Genomic DNA, 19988 nt, shown 5'->3' with positions numbered 1-19988 from the left:
CCATTTGAATACTTAAGGCATGCAGTCCCTTGAGGCCTGCTCCAGGACTCAGAGAAGCAAAAGATAAGTCATGGTCTTGAAGCTCTCATAACCCAATTTAGACTAGAATTGGCGAACTGCAGCCTGTGGACCAGACCCTACTGTAGCCTATGTTCATACAGCACTTGCACTAAGTATGTTCTTTACATTTTTAGAAGACTAAAAAAAAAAAAAAAAAACCACATGGCACTATGGTCCACAAAGCCTAAAATGTTTACAATATGGCACTTAACTGTAGATTTGCTTATGTTCTAGACTTACCTTGGAAATCATGTTACCCCCACATATTCATCCAGGGAAAAGATCAAGCTATATGAAGTTATACAATTGGAATTCTAGATAGATGTAAAAGAAATGGGAATTTATTTTAATAAACGGAATCCTGACCCAAATTGTAATCTGACCCTTTTATAGGTAGGTAATGGGGAAGGTTAAAATTTTGGGAGTTTGCAATATTGGCTGTTGGGAACATTTTTGGTGTTACCATGTTTTAATACAAACTGGACCTAATGTGGTTTTTCATTCAAAAATAGTGACTAGGGACACCTGAGTGGCTCAATGATTGAGCATCCGCCTTTAACTTGATTTGATTGTGATCCCAGGGTCCTGGGATCGAGTCCTGCATCGAGTTCCCCACGGGGAGCCTGGTTCTTCCTCTGCCTGTGTCTCTGCCTCTCTCTGTATGTCTTTCCTGAATAAGTAAAATCTTTTAAGAAAAATAGTGACTAGCAACAGCTGATTTTGAGACTTACCCTTAAAGGATTTAAAGTCTAGTAGAAAACTAAAAGTTCTGAATAGGAATGGAGAGGAAAGGGCATTTTCTCAGTATCAGGTGTTTGATAGCACTGATGGGCCCGTGGGTCTTGTAATGGCTCCTGTCTTACAAAAAGGACCCATCAGTTGCTCAGTCTGAGCTTTGCCTGGAGGCCCCAAACTTTCTCCCACACGGTCCACCTGCAAAGCTCCACGTACCAGCCTTACAGTTGAAAGAACTTGTGTTTTGTTTTTTAAAGATTTTATTTATTTATTCATGAGAGAGAGAGAGAGGCAGAGACAGGCAGAGGGAGAAGCAGGCCCCATGCAGTGAGCCCAGTGTGGGACTCAATCATGGATCTCCAGGATCACACCCCGGGCCCAAGGCAGCCACTAAACCGCTGAGCCACCTGGGCTGCCCAGAACTTGTGTTTTTAAGAGAAGTCTGCCTTTACTGGCCAAGTGGGCCACTTACAGAGGGATGAAGTAAAAGCAGGGTAGCCCCAGTGCCAGGCTGCCCAAGTGTTACCAGCTGGCAGGTGACAGAGAACTCCTCCAGGTAATGGCTAATCATCTCCGGCTTGAGGTCTTGACGTTGTAGACCCCCACCCCGCTGCCCACCATCTCCTGCGGGAGGTCCCTGCCCAACAGGTGCACCCCGTCTCTGCCCCCCCAGCTGCCCGGCCCTGAGCAGGTGCAAGTGCTGCTCTGAGGGACAAGTCCAACAGCTGGCCCAGGCCCCCGTGGCAGCAGGTGAACTTGAGGGAGGTCCGGGGCTGCTTCTGCTCCCCTTTGCCATCTTGCTGGCTCTTTAGAAAAAGTGAGAGAATTCAAGTTTTGACGATTTAGGTGTGAAGAGTAGTTTACAGCCTTTATGCACCAGGAATTGTCTTTACTTTGTCTCCAGCCTGGGTTCCCCAGGTAGGGAGGCTGCCCACCTTTATCTCCACCAACTTCAGGGTTTGAGGAAAGAAACAGAGACTGTTAATAGCCTTCCCCGGTTTAACAATGAAGAGGGGCAAAGGCAGTAGGGGGTGCTGCAGGAGGGGCATATTTGTGTTTTATTTTGCTTTTCAAAGAAGTGGGAGGGAGCTCCTGATGGCTCAAGGTCAGGTGGAAAATTGGGTTATTTGCATACCAGGGGAAGGGACTATGAGTTCAGTGCTTTGAAGCGTGGCTGCAAAGTATTAGGTTCTGAGAGCAAAGTGATACCAAGTCCTAAGAGGAGTAAAAGGTGAGCAAATGTTATTTTATCTTAATCTTAACCACACATTTGTGGGGTAGTAGGAGGAAGTAAATCCAGAGACGTTGACAAAAATGCCCCCTGCCATCTAGCCGAAATGGCAGAGCTAGAGGGTTGTTCCGGGTAGGAGGACTTTATCTTGAGAGAAAAAAATCCAAAAACAAAAACAAAAAAAACCTAAGCTGTGGTTGCTTGGCTTGGAAAAGCAGAAGAAGGAGGTTTGTTGGTGAGAACAAGGGCACAGTGAGTGCTAGGCAAGCCTGGCTGAGGTGGCTTTTGCAGAAACTGTTGAATAGGGGAACAGGAGGGTGGGGGGCTGCTGAGAGCTTCTGTGGTCAGGAATAGTGGGAAACCCCAGTACTGGATCAGCTAGCAGGGATGTTGGCAACCCCTGAGGCTTTTAACTACTGGGCATTAAAGTCCTGTGGGTAGAAGATGACCTTTTAAGTTATTACAAGGTCGAGAGAGGCTGAAGATAAGAGGGGACAAGACCTTCCGAAGGAGGTGTTGCTGAGACCGTAGAGGGTGGACTAAAGCTTAGAGTGGTAGTAGGAAGCTGGGGAATGGAATCTGCTTAGGGATGGTGTGAGAAATGGACTCTTGGCTGCAGAGAAATTGGCATGTTCCAGAAACAGGGCTCCATCCATTATAAATAATATCCAGACTTGTTTGAAAGAACAAAAAACAAAGGAGACACCATTTAAGGCTAAAAGTCACCAACATTTTGCTTTTTTCAATCTCCCTTGCATTTTGTTTTATAGGGTAGTATTTATATACTATATGTACAACTTTTTTAGCATTAAAGTTGTCAAAACATTTTAAATGGCTATCCGGTATTTGTTTATATGGGTGGTCCATATTTTACTTAAACAGTTTCCAATCTTGGGGTGTCTGAATTATTAATAATCTTTTGCTATTATGAGTAGTGCTGTAGGTAGTATTGTTATGGCTAATTCTTGAGTTTTAAAAAAGTAAAGTAACCCTTCAATTACAGAGATGAAAGAAGGTAGTAGATTAGGAATTTTGGAGAGTGTGGGGCTGTTCTGTAGACCTAAGCTGCCCAGAGTTCTAGGAAAACTTGAGTGCAGCCCACGGATGGGAGGAGAGGAGGTGAGCTATTTGACTAGGCACCAAAATAAGAGGCTCAGGTCACTATAGGTGAACTCAACCAGAAATGCATAGTTGGCCAAATAATAAACAATGCTTTATATAATCCTGTGCCTTGAATTGAAGGAAGTTTATTGGGGATCCCCACGTGGCTCAGCAGTTTAGCGTCTGCCTTTGGCCCGGGGCGTGATCCTGGATTCCTGGGATCAAATCCCACATCAGACTCCCTGCATGGAGCCTGTTTCTCCCTCTGCCTGTGTCTCTGCTTTTCTCTTTCTCTTTCTCTCTCTGTCTCTCATGAATAAATAAATAAAATCTTTAAAAAATAAAAAAATTAAAATAAAAAAAAATGTTAATTGAAGGAAGTTTATTGGAAGTGTCCACTGTCAGATGGTAATGTATGATTGCAGCAGTGCTCAATGCAACCTTATAAATATTTGCCAAAGGAAGAAAACTAGAATTGGTTGAGCACCTCCTAGGTGCGAGGCACAGTGCTCAATGTAGTAGGTACGCTAGCTTTTCATTGCAGGTATTTTAGAGATGAGGAGACCCAGCGAGGTTAAGTAACTTCTGAAGACTCAGGAGCCCGTGCCTGTTCCCCTAGCCTGAGAAAGGAGATATTAGACCAAACACTGTTCTGAGGACTTCTGACAGACCTGCCTACTACTTTAATTATAATACATAATACTTGCCACCCATAGTTATGTGTTTTAGTTTTTTCTGTTGTAAGACCATGAAGTTCGTGATAGCAAGACCATCTTTGATCCATGTAGTAGGTACTCAACGTTTTTTTAAATATTTATCAAAGGATAAGTTGAGTGTCCCAGGCAAGATATCTCCTTAAATTTGGATAGAGAGAACTAAAGTTATGGTGGAGGAGCAGTAGTGAGTAGATTCCCAACATTGAAAGCATTAACTCCTATGAGGCATAACCTCTTCTATGATATAACACTTAGCTTGCTATGTAGCTGCCAGGATCAGTTCATTTAAATTTATGTATTTCTAATATTGTATTTTTTCTATGGGAAAAGATAATTTTACTTCATCAAACTAACTTTGAACAAATACCTCTATTCTACTGAGTAAAGTATTTGTATTATTGAGCTACAAATAAGCTACAAATTGAGTTACAAAAAGATAATTTCATTTTTAAGTAATCTCTACATCCAACATAAGGGTTTGAACCCAGAGATCAAGAGTCACCTGCTCTACCAACTGCACAGACACCCCTAAAGAGATAATTTTAGATACAGTAGCTCTAAGTGTTAGCATGTGTTGGGGGAAAGCTTTTGGTGGCAAAAATTGAGTGTATGACTTTTTTTTTTTTTTTTTTTTTTTTAAGAGAAGAGAGAGAGGCCTGTTCCATGTGCCCATCATTAACTTCAACAGTGATAAATTCATGGTCTATTCTGTTTCATCTACATTTCTTTACTCCTTCCAATCCACTGAATCATTTTCTTTTTTTTTTTTTTTTTGAATTATTTTCTTTTTAAAAAATATTTACTAATTTATTTTAGAGAGAGAAAGGATGAAAATGGGAGGGGTAGAAGGAGAGGGAGAGAATCTCAAGCAGATTCCCCACTGAGCACAGAGACCAGCACAAGGCTTGATCCCAGGACCCTGAGATCATGACCTAAACCAAAATCAAGAGTCTGATGCTCAACCAACTCTAGGAGTTCCCTTGAAGTATATTCAAGGAAACACCAGATATTGTGGTGTTTGGCTGTCTCAGCATGAGATGCTTGACCTCAGAGTCGTGAATTTGAGCCCCACATTGGGTGTAGAGATTACTTAAATAAAAATAAAACTTAAAAAAAAAAATACCAGACATTATATGTCATTCATACAGACTTCAGTATTTCTAAAAGATAATGATTCTTTAAAAAAAAAAAAAACATAATCAAAATATCATTATTATACTTGCATAAAATATACTTGCAGAAGAGTTTCTAAATATAAAAAAATGTAGGAGGGCCTTGGTGGCTTAGTCAGTTAAGCTTCCAACACTTAATCTCAGGTCTTGATCTCAGGGTTGTGAGTTCAAGTCCCTTGTTGGGAGACTAGGGGCATCTAGCATGGAGCCTACTAAAAAAAAAAAGTATTTTGGGGCACCTAGATGGTTCAGTTAGTTAAGCATCCAACTTTTGATCTCAACTCAAATAAATAAATAAGTAAATATCAAATATGGGTAGTTCAAATTTTTCACTATCCTACTCTCCCTCATCCTTTTTATATAGTTGTTTTTAACTTGAATTCAGGAGTTTAACTCTTATTTATTTATCTACTTAAAGTCTCTTTTAATTAATGAATTTCTTCTCCCTTTAGCCTCCTTGCAGCTTACTTCTTTAAAAAAACAGTTAATTTTCCTGTAGAATTTTCCATTCCACATTTTACTAATTGACCCCATGGTCTCATTTAACATGTTCCTCTGTCTTCTGTTAGATCCAGAAACTTGATCTGATTCTGATGCAACAATTCTTTATAGTTAATGTTGTGTATTGACTTCAGAAGACTTAGCATTCTGTTGTCTCCCTCTTTGTATTGTTAATAGCCACTGATGAACATTTCCTGTAAATTCTCTTTCCTTCTTCATTAATCAACTGGAAATATTCCCTCGTGGATGATTTAATTATCTGAGGTAGAGTTTGTACAGAAAAAGCATATTAAGGGCTTCATTTTTTTTTTTTTAACCAGTTTTTCAGAATCAAAAATTAGGTTGCTAGTATCCTTCAGTGGTGCCTGCCAAGGTTTTTAGGGGTTTTGTTGTGTTTGTTTGTTTTTAAGTATTATATGATTTCCTGAATTTTTCAAATATTTTATATGTTTCAATCCATTGCAGTTACTATTCCTACTGATTGATGCCCAATTTTGGTTCAGGGAGGCCTCTTCAGGTAGACTGCTGAATCCTTCTGATATGACTCCAATGGTTCTTATTTTTTCTTTTGTTTTCCGGTAAGACAAATGTTCCATGCTTAAACATTTTCTGCCCCAAAAGTAGAATCAACCATTTCTCCAAAGTATTTTGATTTCAAAACACATTTCTTTCATGTGTATCTACTATTTATCTGTATATTATACACACACACACATATATATACACTATTATATAAATGTGCTTGTATATAAGTAATTATATACTCTATTATCTGTATATTTATTAGTAATATATTAGTAATATCACTATATATACACATATATGGTTTCAGGATAATAATACCAATATTATTACTAAAATATAAATAATATTACTGAGAAGTTTAATTTTTTTTTGATTTGGTCCTCAGTGTAGGTCTTTTGGTACAAATTACTGTTTTTAGAATAATTTTGAACACTTCCTCCTTATGTGGGTAAGCCACAAACTTGATACATTGTTAGATCCATTTGTTTCATTTTGCTTTTGATTTTAAAGACTTGCTTTTTAAAAAATTAGGATTTAATTTTGTTTTATAATGATGTAAAACAGTTACATATTTTCAAGGTTAAGCTTACTGAATAAGATGTTCTTAGAGAATATAGATGATTTTTCTATCCTTTCACCCTGAGCCTCTCTCCTTCTATAGGTAAATATTTATTAAATTTTATGACTTTGACTTTCAAAAATGTAAGCAAATATGTATAAATATTTGTAACCTCCTCTTGCCATCTCAGATAAATGGCAGCATATTATTCACTAAATACTTTTTTCTATCTTGCCTCTTTTATTTATATGTATGGGAGAGAGAAACATTAATTTAATTATACATAGAATATTATACAAAGAATTCTGAAATATACACACATATATGAACATTGAACTAAGCTTTAAAGTTTCAGACAAAAAGATGTGGTAGAGAGTGGTTTTCTCTCCTACTCAGACACCCAAGGACAAACTGTTCTGTAAGCTTATGCTAGGGAAGTCAATTTCTTTTTTCTTGCATACTTAGAAGGCAAGCCATTTCAGCAGGAGCTAGTGTTTCAGTTTTCCCTTATTTTAATTTGATTACATGTCCTTTAATAGACCGATCCTCAAGTTTGTCTTTTAAATTGAATAGCTGGAAATGTTTCTCACTTCTTGAAGACCACACAGTATGGCTTTTAAAAAGGTAATAATCACTGCCGGAGCTTGCCTGAATTTCCAAGACGTGACCATTTTGAGTATCCTAGTGCTTAAGGAGGAAAAATATGTAAATAAAATTCCTTTATGCAAATGTTTCCTGCAATTCTCATTGCCATCCAAATTCTTGTAAATCATGATAAACAGATGCTACTGAACTAAATGACTAAGTAAAATTATGGAGATAGATTCTATTTATCTTATTTTTCAGTGTTGGGGAGGGAGAGAAGGATATTAACTAAATTTTATCTGTCTGCATGATGATTAGGGCAGACACCAAGAACTCTATTAATTGAGTTCAGCAAGGCGAGATGTGGGACTCTTCAGAATTGGAGAGCTGCCCTTGGTAAGGGAGAGGTTCTATTGCAACTTAGTTTGCTTTATCAGAGAATTGTGTTTTGGAAATGATTCAATATCAAGCTTGCTGGGTCTTTGCCTACTGCTTAAATTTATGTTACTTTTTTATCTTAAAAAATTGAAGTAAAATTCACTTAACATAAAATTTATCATAACTATTTAAAAATGTGCAATTTGGCAGCTTCCAGTACATTCACAATGTCATACAACCATTGCCACTATGTAACTCCAGAGCATTTTCCTCGTTCCCAGAAGAAACTGGGTACTCATTAAGTGGTCACTCCCTTTCTTCTCTCCTCCACCACCACCCCCCAACCCATGGCACCCATCTGCTCTCTGTGTTTATGGATTTGCCAATTCTGGACATCTGGGAACATGGAATATGTGGCTTTTTGTGTCTGGCTTATCTCACTTAGCATAATGTTTGCAATATTCATCTTATAGTAGGTATCAGTACTTCAATCCTTTTTATGGCCAAATATGTTCATTGTATGAACATATCACAATTTATTCATTCATCAGTTGATGGATATTTTGGTTGTTTTCATCTTTTGGCTATTATGAACAGTGCTGTTATGAACATTTGTTTACAAGATTTTGTTTGAGCACCTGATTCTCTTGGGTATATATCTAAGTGGAATTACTGGGTCATATAATAATTATTTTTAATTGTCTGAGTAAGTGCAGGCTGTCTTTTCAAATGCTTGATTGTGTTCTTTGATGGACAGAATAGAGTCCAATTTATCTAGTACTTTTTCGTTGTTTGTGCTTTTGGTATTATATATCTAAGAATCCATTGCCAAATCGAACACCATGAAGATTTACATCTATGTTTCCTTCTAAGAGTTTTATAGTTTCAATTCTTACATTTAGGTCTATGATCCATTTTGAGTTCATTTTATATATAGTATGAGGTAAGGATTCAACTTTATTCTTTTGCATATGGGTATCCCATTATCTCAGCATCATTTGTTGAAAAGACTCTTTCTTTTCCCCATTGAATGATCTTGCTACCCTTGTTGAAAATCAATTAACCATAGATATATGGGTTTATTTTGGACTTCTAATCCTATCCCATTGATCTTTATCCCTATCCATATGCCAATACCACAGTGTTTTGATGCTGCAATTTTGCGCTAAGTTGTGAAATTGAGAAGTGTGAGCCTTCCATCTTTTTTCTTCTTCAAGATTGTTTTGACTATTCAGGTTGCTTTGCAATTTCATATTAATTTTAAGATCAGCTTATCTATTTCTGCAAAACTGGCAGTTGGAGTTTTGATAAGGATTTCCTTCAATCCACAGTTGAATTTAAGGAATATTGCCATATTAACAATACTAAGTCTTCCAATCCACACACAGGGTATGTCTTTCCATTTATTTAGGTTTTCCTTAATTTCTTTCAATAGTATTTGGTAGTTTCCAGTGTACAAGTCTTGTATGTCCCTGGTTAAATTTATTCTCAAGGATTCTATTCCTTGTGATTATATCATAACTGAAATTACTTAATTTATTTTTCAGATCATTTATTGCTTATATATAGAAATGGAATTCATTTGTGTATGTTGAAGTTACAATAATTATTAAGGGAACTGTTTTCCCACCCATGCATCCTTGGAGAATTTTGCTAGTTCTTTGGGGTTATTTTTCTTTTTTTCATTTTTTAAGAGATTTTATTTATTTATTCATGAGAGAGACACACACACACAGAGAGAGCGAGGCAGAGACACAGGCAGAGGGAGAAGCAGGCTCCATGCAGGGAGCCCAAAGTGAGACTCGATCCCGGTCTCCAAGATCACACCCTGGGCTGAAGGCGGCACTAAACCACTGAGCCACCGGGGCTGCCCAGTTCTTTGGGTTTAATGGTCACTCTCTGACACTCGGTTTTTCTAAATGCTAAAGGATATTGCCACCCTTCTTAGTCTCACCTATCTTGATATGAGCATTTCAACACTATTTTATTAAAAAGAAGTTAATCCTCTTAAATTAGCCATAGATAATACTTTATTTGAACATGCTGACTGAAATGTTAGGGAGGGGGGAAAAGAGAGATCTGGGAAATAAGCTTATATTCATCTTATTTTTAAATGTATTCTTATTTATTTTATTTTTTGTTCAGTATATTTGCATGGTTATAAAAATGTCTTTTGATTACTTATTATATAAAATTAGAGTTCCATGATTAAAATCACCCATAATTCTAGCACTCACAGATAACTGCAGTTAATATTTGGGTTACTTGTGGATGCTGAACATGAGTATTGTTAACATTGCTAAGATTATGCTCTGCGTGTAATTTTTAGCCTTCCCTTTTTTTTTTTTTTTTTTACATCTAAGTTGTGTAATAAACCTCACTGTTAGGAAACATCAATTTAAACACACTATCCATATAAGTAATTGCAATTTTTCAACATTTATTTGGGACAGCCACTTAATCTAATAATATTTCTCAAATAATCTCAAATAATATTTCTCTTCTGAAATTTCTTCATTTGTCAACTTTAGACGTTATGTGCTGACCTCCTGACCTCTTTTCCCTACTTTCTCATCACCTCTCAAGGTGTGACCAGATATCAAGGGACATTAAGCCCTCAATATTAAGAGCTCTTAGAATTTCCTAAGCACTTTTTTTTTTAAGATTTTATTTATTTATTCATGAGAGACACAGATAGAGAGGCAGAGACACAGGCAGAGGGAGAAACAGGCTCCATGCAGAGAGCCTGACATGGGACTTGATCCGGGGTCTCCAGGATCACGCCTTGGGCTGAAGGCAGCGCTAAACTGCTGAGCCACAGGGGCTGCCCTCCTAAGCACTTTTTATGTGTGAGACACTCTGCTCTAAAGCTGCCATTTTAATCCTTACAACAATCCCATGAGTCTGTTTACATTATTCTGGTATAAGGATGAGGAAACAGAGGTTCAGAGACATACAGAAACTAGTCTAAGGGTGACAGATGACATTTTCCAAAAAAATGGCCCCGATAATATTTCTTGTCCCACCTGCTTTTCCAGAACACTACCCTTCCCTCTTGCCTTGGCGTCTATTTCCTCTCTTTTTGAACCTGAGCAAGACTTTTAATTGCCTTGATGAATAGAACACTCTGGAAATACTGCTGTTTCATTCCTTATGAGACTGGGTTTAAAAGGGTGGAAAAGCTTCTTCTTCTTCTTTTTTTTTTTAAAGGGTGGAAAAGCTTCTTACTGTCTCTCTCCCTGAGAGGACTCTTGCTCTTGGAATCCAAGTGCCATGTTGTGAGGAAGCCGAGGCTCCATGAAGAGGTACATGTGGATTTTCTGGTTCATGGTGCCAGTGTAGGTCCCAGCCAACAGCTGGCATCAGTCACCAGATACATGAGAAAACAGGCCTGGGGTCATTCTCATCTTCCCAGTCTTGGAGCTGAGGCCCTGGATATTATAGAACAGAAACAAATTGCCCCCATCATGCCTTGTCCAAATTCCTGGCCAATGGAATCTGTGAGTGTGACAGAGAGGTGTTTTATGCTACTAAGTTTTGAGGTCATTTGATACAGGTCAATAGGTAACCAGCAAATCAAGGCACAGACATCTGATGAGTGACAGCCCTTGGATTTACACCTGGCTCTAACTCCAGAACCAACTCTTAGCCAGTGGCTCCGAGAATGGGAAGCCTATTGTATTGGTATGTTAGGGCTGCCATAACAAAGCACCACAGGTTGCGTGGTTTAAGTGTATTTTCTCATAATTCTACAGACTAGATGTCTGAGATCAAGGTGTTGGCAGGGTTGGTTTCTTCTAAAGCCTGTCTCCTTGGCTTGCAGATGGCCCATCTTTTCCTGGTACCTTCACATGGTCTTCGTTTTATGCTTGTCTATGTCCTCATCTCCTCTTCTTGTAAGGACACCAGTCATATGGGATTATGACCCACTCACGTGACCTCATTTTACTTTAATTACCTCTTGAAAGGCCCTATCTCCAAATACAGTCATATTCTGAGGTACTGGAGGTTAGAACTTTAACATATGGACTTGGGGAGGATAGAATTCAGCCTATTAAATAGGACATTCTGGTGGTCTTGGGCCTGGAGCTCTGGCTCGTGTCTCATTTATCTTCCTCCTACCTTCATCTACTGGCCTCTCAGGGCAGTGGTTTCTGGACCCTGGTCACCCATCAGTATCATCTGGTGAGTTCCAAACAGAAGGGGTATAGCTGGGTCCTACTTGGACCAATTAAATCACAAGCTGTGGGACAGGCCTGGGTATCAGCATGTTTAAAAATGCAGCCAGGGTTGAGGATGACCTCTCTGGGGTGGAGAAGGAGTCTGACGAGAGCAGTCAGAGAGCCAGCCAGGAGAAGTGAAGGTCACTTGGGGTAGCAAGTTGTTGGCTTTGGTTAGAGGGAGAGACATAAAAATCACAGAGCCTCCCTTCATGTTTCACAGTAGCTTAGGAGTGAGGAGGATGGGGTAGTAAGTGGAATAAAAAGCAGAAGATGCAGGAAAACAGCCATTCCACTAATTAAGATGTAAAATTTTATTATGGGACATTGGAGACCAAAAAAGGGAAAACAGGCAAGTGCAAGATATTTAATGAAAGTGAAGAAATGCCCATGAAGAACTAGGGTTTGATAGGAGTCTTCTCTGTTGTATTAGAGCCTGGCCTCCGTGGCTTGGAAATTTGTCACTGAGCAGAATTTATTGACTCTATTTTATGAAATGCAAAAATCAACTGCCGGCGTGATCGTTCAGCGTGGGAGCTCATTACCCACATGCCAGGAATCACAAGTTTCCATCTCCGCTCACAATCGGAAGTCGGAGCAGCCCCAGCCGGTGCCCGCCTCGCCTTGCCTGGCCAGACGCTCGGCAGCCTCTACGCGGGCCAGGTTTTCCCTTCCTCCTGGCTCCCCCTTCCCCTTGGGCTCTTGCTGGGCCTGTGTGTCGCCCGCAAATCGACCTGGGGGATGTCGCCTATTGCTGAAGTCATTTATATTGGTGTTACTACAGTAAATTCTTTATGAAATAAAAATCAATAGTCACCAACATCCTGAGTAGTGAGGAAAATAATTGTTTATGGCACTCAGCTTAAGCTGTTCTGGTAATCACGTTGAAAAATACAATATTTATTCATTAGATCAAATTTAATGAGGCCTCCTGGCAGTAATTATAAAAATTACTGTAGCAGTAAATTACTAATGAGTTGTGATGTGCTTCCTACCTGTGAAGAAGGACTGGGGGTTGAGAAAGCCTGCTACCCAGATGAGGATGTGAGGGAGGGAGCCCCACAGGCCCGGCGCTGCGCTCTCACCCAGGCAGGAAAGCATCCGTGTCCCCAGCCCACAAAAGCAAACAAGAAAAAAGACCAAGGACACGCAACCAGGGAGGGGGATGGTTCTTGCAGCTTCGAACAGGATCAAGATTAGAGCATTCTTTGCCCCAAAGGTGAGCGTCATCTCAGCGACTTGGAGGTGCCGGCGTGCTGGGGTCACAGAGGAGCACTAATCTGATGCCTGGGAAGGACAGAGCTTCCTATTAGGGCTGGGAAAGGATTCCAGACATACGCTGTCCTTCAGGCCTTCAAGTCCCAGGGCTCCACTCTGCCCGCCGAGGGGGAGGTTGGGCTCAGCGTTTGCAAACCTGGCGCCTGCTCTAATGCAAGGTGGTTTTTACAAGCTCCTGGGGGTTTCTTCCTCTTCGGAAGGCTCAGAACTTGCCAGAATCTTTGCCCTTCTATTTATAGCATGGAGCTCAGTTGTGTACCTGTGTGTTCTTAAGGGATGCGAGTAATCCATTTGATTCAGAACCTATATGCATAACCCCCCTCGCCCCCAAATACATTGATCTGAGAGCAGGCCCCGTTTTTAAAAATATACACTCACAGAGCTAAATGGAAGCATTAAATCCTACAAGGTGTGGTTCAACATAGCTTCCTGCTGTAGTTTTCTGGATTAACGTAGACAGTGGATAAGCAGGCTTACCCCGTAACAGGGCTACTTACTGGGTCAGTTCCCAATGGTGGCCTCTGTGTGCGGCCCACGGAGCCTTGGCCTGCCTGGGAGGGGCCCCCCCACACCAGGTGAGGGCCTCCCCCCACCAGCAGCTGCGGTCTGGGAACCAGTAGAAACGCCCACCGAAGCCTGGGGTAGCGTCCCCCTCCAAAGCACCGTCTCTGAATAGCAGGCAGGCTGTCGTCCTGAGTGACAGCCATCTATTCAGGTAGTGGCTGCTATTGTCTTCGTACTTGCAACACCAAGAGGATTTTTGTTTGACTTTAAGAATTCTGACAGCATCTCAGGATGTCGCACTCCGAGCGGGCTCAGCCCCTCCTCTCCCGGGGAGGGTGCGATGACATTAGAGTGTACATTTTTTTCTTTAAATTGCAGATGCCTTAAAACGAGATTGTCAGGTTTGTTGGCTTGTCAGACTAAAGTATCAAGATTGTCACAGTGTATTATATCACTATAATATGATCATTGTACACGGAACTCATGAGTAATATTGTACTTAGTGGTGGGACTGAGTCACAGTAACGCTAGGAATGGTGGAAGCCTTGCTTTCTTAGCCTTGAGGGCCTCGAACCTGGGAAAGATGGCTGGTTGGTGGGACATGAGGTGGGAATGTCATCCTCTGGGGAAGGTCAGGAAGCCCTCTGGAGAGGGAGGTGTCGCAGCGGTGGCAAGCCGAGGGCTGTGCCGGGAGGCCAGAGCAGAAGGGACAGGGGGTGCTCCTCGGGGAGGTGATAGAAGCACCAGAGAGGTGCTCAGGAAAATGGCTTTCCAAGGAAGGAGTAAATGTCAATGCTGGGTTTTCTTCACGATTAAAATCATCGGTGGCTAAACTGGAAGTAATTTGGAGAGGACTGTTATTTTAGTATTTGCCTTGGCCATTTATTCACTGACCCATCCATCCATGCATCCATCCATCCATTCATCCATCCTTCCCGTGTGGATAAGCCCTACCATGTGCCAGGCATGAGCACCCAAGGTGTAGGTAAAAGGCCCAGGCCTGCCTGGTGGGCTCACAGTGTCACGGTGTAGGTGTTGGACAAGTACAAGTACAAATAAACACCTAGTGTCCACATGGAGGAAGCGCTGGGGTGGCCTAACTTATTTTAAGGAACTGATGGTGAAGCTGAGAACTCAGAGGCAGAGGAGGAAGGGTGAGGACAGGGAAAGGTCAGGGAGGAGGGCTTTGGAGGCAAGGGCAGCTGCATTCCTGGGCTGGAGAGTGCTTAATACCTACCGAAACTGGTAGAAGGTCAGAGGAACTGGAGAGAAGCACTGACCTCTGGGGCCAGACAGACTGGAGTTTGGTTGGGGGCCAGTCGACCTCTTTCAGTTGTAAGGGACCATAAGTAGCCATCTGTGAGGGCCTCAGCATGGGGGCTGTGGCACACAGTAGAAATTCAGTGCGTGGAAACAGCCAGTCTTGTTATGTACTGCTAAGGGGCTGTGTGAAGACACCCAACAATCCTGTTCTGTGCTAGATGGACTTTGGGGGCAGGGGTTGGACAGACAAAGGGAAAGGCATGTGCAAGCACGACACCGCTGCTATACCCGAATCAGGACGCAGAAGAGAACAGAAGAGCAAGTGCTTAACATTAATTCAGGATAACAGGGACACCTGGGTGGCTCAGAGGTTGAGCGTCGGCCTTTGGCTCAGGGTGTGATCTCAGTTGGGAGATCGAGTCCCACATCGGGCTCCCTTCGAGGAGCCTGCTTCTCTCTGTGCCAATGTCTCTGCCTCTCTCTCTCTCTGTGTCTCTCATGAATAAATACATACAATCTTAAAAAAAAAAAAAAAAGAATTCGGGATAACAGTATCCCAAACCAAACATTCATTTTCTTTGTTGGGGTTAAGCAACACCATCGTGTATGGTAGATGAACTCGTACATCATGGTTTATTTGAGTGGTACCCCCTGGATTTGTTCAGTATACAAACTACACAACCATACTCAAAATCCCGGAATCCAATACCCTGTTCTTGAAGTGCCCACAAAGTGGTCAACCTCAAAGTCTGTTCTTTCTTTCCAAGGCCGACTAGTCTCATGCCTACTGCTACTGAATGTTCCCTAAAACCGGTAGGATTTACAGGGCTTGTCTTTCCCAAAAGAAGCATGTGGATTCCTCTCACTAAGGTTATGGCAAGCTGCATTCAGATTTGGAGAAGATGTTCCTTTAAGAACTGCTAAAGAAGCTAACTAACAAGGTTTACCCCAAACCCTTCCAGAAGTCAAAGACCTCAGTGTTTAGAGTCCATGCAGTTGGTTCTTTGATGTCCCTGAACTCCATTTCCCCATACTCAAGACGTGTGTGGGAGGATGAAGTGCCAAGGAGCGTCCCTGTCCTTCCCACCCCACCAGCACCCCAACATCAAAGCATGGTTCAGATGATCTTGCTTGGGCGGGTTGTGAGCATCTCTATAAAGGACTGGACCAGGCCTGGGATTCCAGGAAACCGGGTTGGTTAAACCAAGGTTTATTCCACTTGTCTTCTCCATTGCTATCCCCATCCCCCACCCCCACCATCCTTGATCGTCATCATCCTCCTTGTTGAGGCTATAATGTACCTCATTAGGATTCCTGCGAGGTGAGACATCGCTTTTTCCAGCCTGCACTTCCAGGAGATGATAAGGCTCTTACTTGCTCCGCATTTTTGTCTGGAGGAAAAGCATTCGCCGATGTCCCCAAATGGCTGCACAAATGAGAGGTGGGGAGTCTACACTGGCTTCTCACTTCAGAATGCAGTTCCGGAGAGGGGAGAAGGGGGAAGAAGCAGGAAGAGAGCAGAAACAGGCTGGAGACTCCCCAGTCCCGCCAGGCGCGGCTTTGTGTGGCCCGGGCTGTCGGTGGTAGGCGAGGGCACACGCGTGTTCTCACGCGGCTGCACGCTCCCTTGCCTGCAAGCCCGCTGCCCCCGACTCTTTTTAGAGTGCCAGGTCCGAGTGTGGCTGAAAGCGCCGGCTGCAGAGCCTGCCACGTGCACATGGTCAGCTTTTTGTGGAAGCTGCTTATTGGGGGTACTTTAGAACTCAGCCTCTTTGTCCCACAAACAGCATACTTCTGTTGGTTTTTTTTTCCCCCTAAATTGAACCACTCCTGTCCCTAATTGTGTCACTCCTGCTGTCACCTCCTAGCCATCAGAGCCCGTGGCATGGTTCTGATTGTGTTGCAATGCGTCCTTGAAGCATTCTTTTTGTTGTGTTCAATGGCTCTCCTTCAGCTCATAACACAGTGGTCGCAATGGTTTCCTAGGGTCACCCATTCTCTGCTGAGGACCAGCCCAGAAAAGCTCAGTCGTAATGAACGGGGCTTCAGACGGACAGACGCACACACGGGCTTGAGAGCCCTCCTGGCTTCGGCCACTCTAACAAGATTTTGTCATTTGTGGCTTTTGCACATTGGAAAAACTTTCATCTCTGAGTTTCTATGGGCTATAAATACTTGGTAGGTTAAAAAGGAATCATTCAGAACATGAAATAAACATAACCTGGCACGTACACAGCAACACACCTCAACAGAGCCCTTCAACTTGTAGGCCAGAGCGGCGGGAATCCGAGACAGGGCTTCCTTCATCTCCTCTCTCATTCACTTCCCTCCCGGGCTGGACACTGCTCTGCTTGATGACCTCTTTTGGTTGGATATTTTCCTAATGAGGCAGGAGGATTAGGTCTCCATGTTCCTTACACCTTTTAACCATGAAGTGAAAACTGTTGATTTAGTTGGGATTGGGGACAATTTTTACAATGTATAGGGAAAAAAGTGATATGGATCATCTCCATCTACCACCGATCCAGAAATGAGTCTGGCAGTGGGACTCTCTGTCTTGATTCTGAAAAATTGCTGCAATCCCGGTCTCTCTGGCTTTATTTGTTTTCTAAGTAATTCCTTTATCGTTTTTTTTTTTTCAGATGATAAAAGAAATATGTGGTTCTGGTAAAAGAAAAAAAATCTAATAGAGAAAAAAAGACCATGAAAAATAAAAACCCAGGCAGCCCGGGTGGCTCAGCGGTTTAGCGCCGCCTTCAGCCCAGGGCGTGACCCTGGAGACCCGGGATCGAGTCCCATGTTGGGGTCCCTGCATGGAGCCTGCTTCTCCCTCTGCCTGTGTCTCTCATGAATAAATAAATAAAATCTTAGAAAAAGAAAAACCCCATTTTCCAAACAAAATGTCATTAATATCTTGGTCCTATGCTTTTTTTTTTTTTTTACATTGAGATATAAAATACATGTAGAAAAGTGCACAAATCATGATTATACATCTGAGTATTTAAAAGATCTTTAGGGGACACCTGGGTGGCTCAGCGGTTGGGCATCTGCCTTCAGCTCACGTCATGATCCCAGGTCCAGGGATCCAGTCCCATATCGGGCTCCCTGCCCTCTGCCTGTGTCTCTGCTTCCCTCTCTGTGTCTCTCATGAATAAATAAAATCTTTAAAAAATGATTCAAAAAAGGTCTTTAAAAATAGTGTACATCCATGTCACTACCATCTAGGTTAAAACATTTCTTGGGATCCCTGGGTGGCGCAGCTGTTTGGCGCCTGCCTTTGGCCCAGGGCGCGATCCTGGAGACCCGGGATCGGATCCCAAGTCGGGCTCCCGGTGCATGGAGCCTGCTTCTCCCTCTGCCTGTGTCTCTGCCTCTCTCTCTCTCTCTGTGTGACTATCATAAATAAATAAAAATTAAAAAAAAAAACATTTCTTACACCATAACAAAGTCTATCATGCCCTCTCCTAGTCCGGACCCTCCCCGTGGTCTCTCTTCCAACATGTATAATATACATATCACACATCTTTATATTCTGTTCTCTCTCTACTACACTGTTTACGCCTTGTTTTATGTAGCTCAGACACTTTTACAAAAATAGATCAGATTCTTTGGGGAATATTGCAATCAGATCTTCTCACTTTATATAACATAATAAAATGTAAATGTTACATCATATAGTACTTATATGATAAAATATGTAATGTTACCTTATAAGATATCAATAAAACCTCACATTTACATTATGTACAAATATGTAATTTATATAATTGCTGCTTTGTATAGTGTCTTTCTGTGTCAGTAAACATAAAACATCATTTGTAATGGCTGCATCCCATTATTAGATGTACCATAATTTGTAAACTACTTCCCTCCAGATAGACATTTAGCATTGTTCTCTTGTGATTATATTTAAAGATTGCCATTAGGGCAGCATTTATGATCAAACTTACTCCGAAGGCTTTGTCGTCCTATTTTACCGTTATTAAGTACGAATATTCTTAAATACTTCCACATTTTTGTATTGTCCATCTCTTTTGTTCTTTTTCTAGCTTGCAGGCATCTTACAGCATGGCTAGAAGGACAGTGCGTGCGTGTGTGCGCTTTCTCTGTTTCTGTTGTGTAGCAGCCTCAATCCAGGCCAGTCTTGGAGCAGGAGATAGAAAGTGTGTTTGGGTCCACACATCATGTCAGGAGGTCTTAAAAATCATTTAAAAATTCTCATCAGGTTGCAATCCCTTTCTTCACAGATCAATCTAGTCTTTCAATTCACAGAAGCGAAAAAGTAAAGTATGTGGCTCAAGTCCTCTGATGCAGTCAAGTTGTTGTAATGTTACCTCTGCCACTGGACTGAAAAGCACCTCCATGAATATGCACGGTGCATTTTTTTTCCTACTCTAATCCATGAATATCACTGCCCTTGTTTCTCGGCCCCAGCCCTCCAGGCTTTCGGTATAATACTTCTTGATTCTTATTAGGAATTAGAGTCTCTCGTACAAAACTCCAGTGCTGTGGGGTGGCACATTTGCTGAATTTTCAAATCAGGGGTTCATTTAAAAAAATTTATTTTTATTTTTAAAAAGATTTTATTTATTTATTCATGAGAGACGCACAGAGAGAGAGAGAGAGAGAGAGAGAGAGAGGCAGAGACACAGGCAGAGGGAGAAGCAGGCTCCATGCAGGGAGCCCGACCTGGGACTCGATCCCTGGTCTCCAGGGTCACACCCTGGGCTGAAGGCGGCGGTAAACCGCTGAGCCACCCGGGCTGCCCAAATTTTTAATTTTTTAAAGACATCTTTTATTTTCAGTCAAAAAGACAAGTAAAAATAATTCTCAAAGATACGTGTTTAAAGTAAAAGGGGTTTTTATTAGGCTGTTTGTTTATATTGACTCTACAGAATTCTTTTTAGTCTAGAAGCCACAGGGATTGTTATTTCTTTGTCATGGAATCCCTAGATCTTTGTGGGAGGCCTAGACGAACCAGTTTCTCTTCCATTTAAACAAATTCAATTCACTTGCATTGGCAGAGCACAGCAAAATCTTAATTTTCTTAGCCAAGGAGAGCAAAAACTGCCTGGGAGTTCTTTAAACATGCAAGAATTTTTTCTTCCCCCAGAGATATAGATAGACAGACAGACAAACAGACCCTCTTCTCCAAAGCAA

This window comes from Canis lupus, chromosome 34, assembly GCF_048164855.1.
Source record: "Canis lupus baileyi chromosome 34, mCanLup2.hap1, whole genome shotgun sequence".
Classification (NCBI taxonomy): Eukaryota; Metazoa; Chordata; class Mammalia; order Carnivora; family Canidae; genus Canis; species Canis lupus.
The sequence above is the reverse complement of the archived record's forward strand: the minus strand, read 5'-3'. Positions refer to the sequence as shown.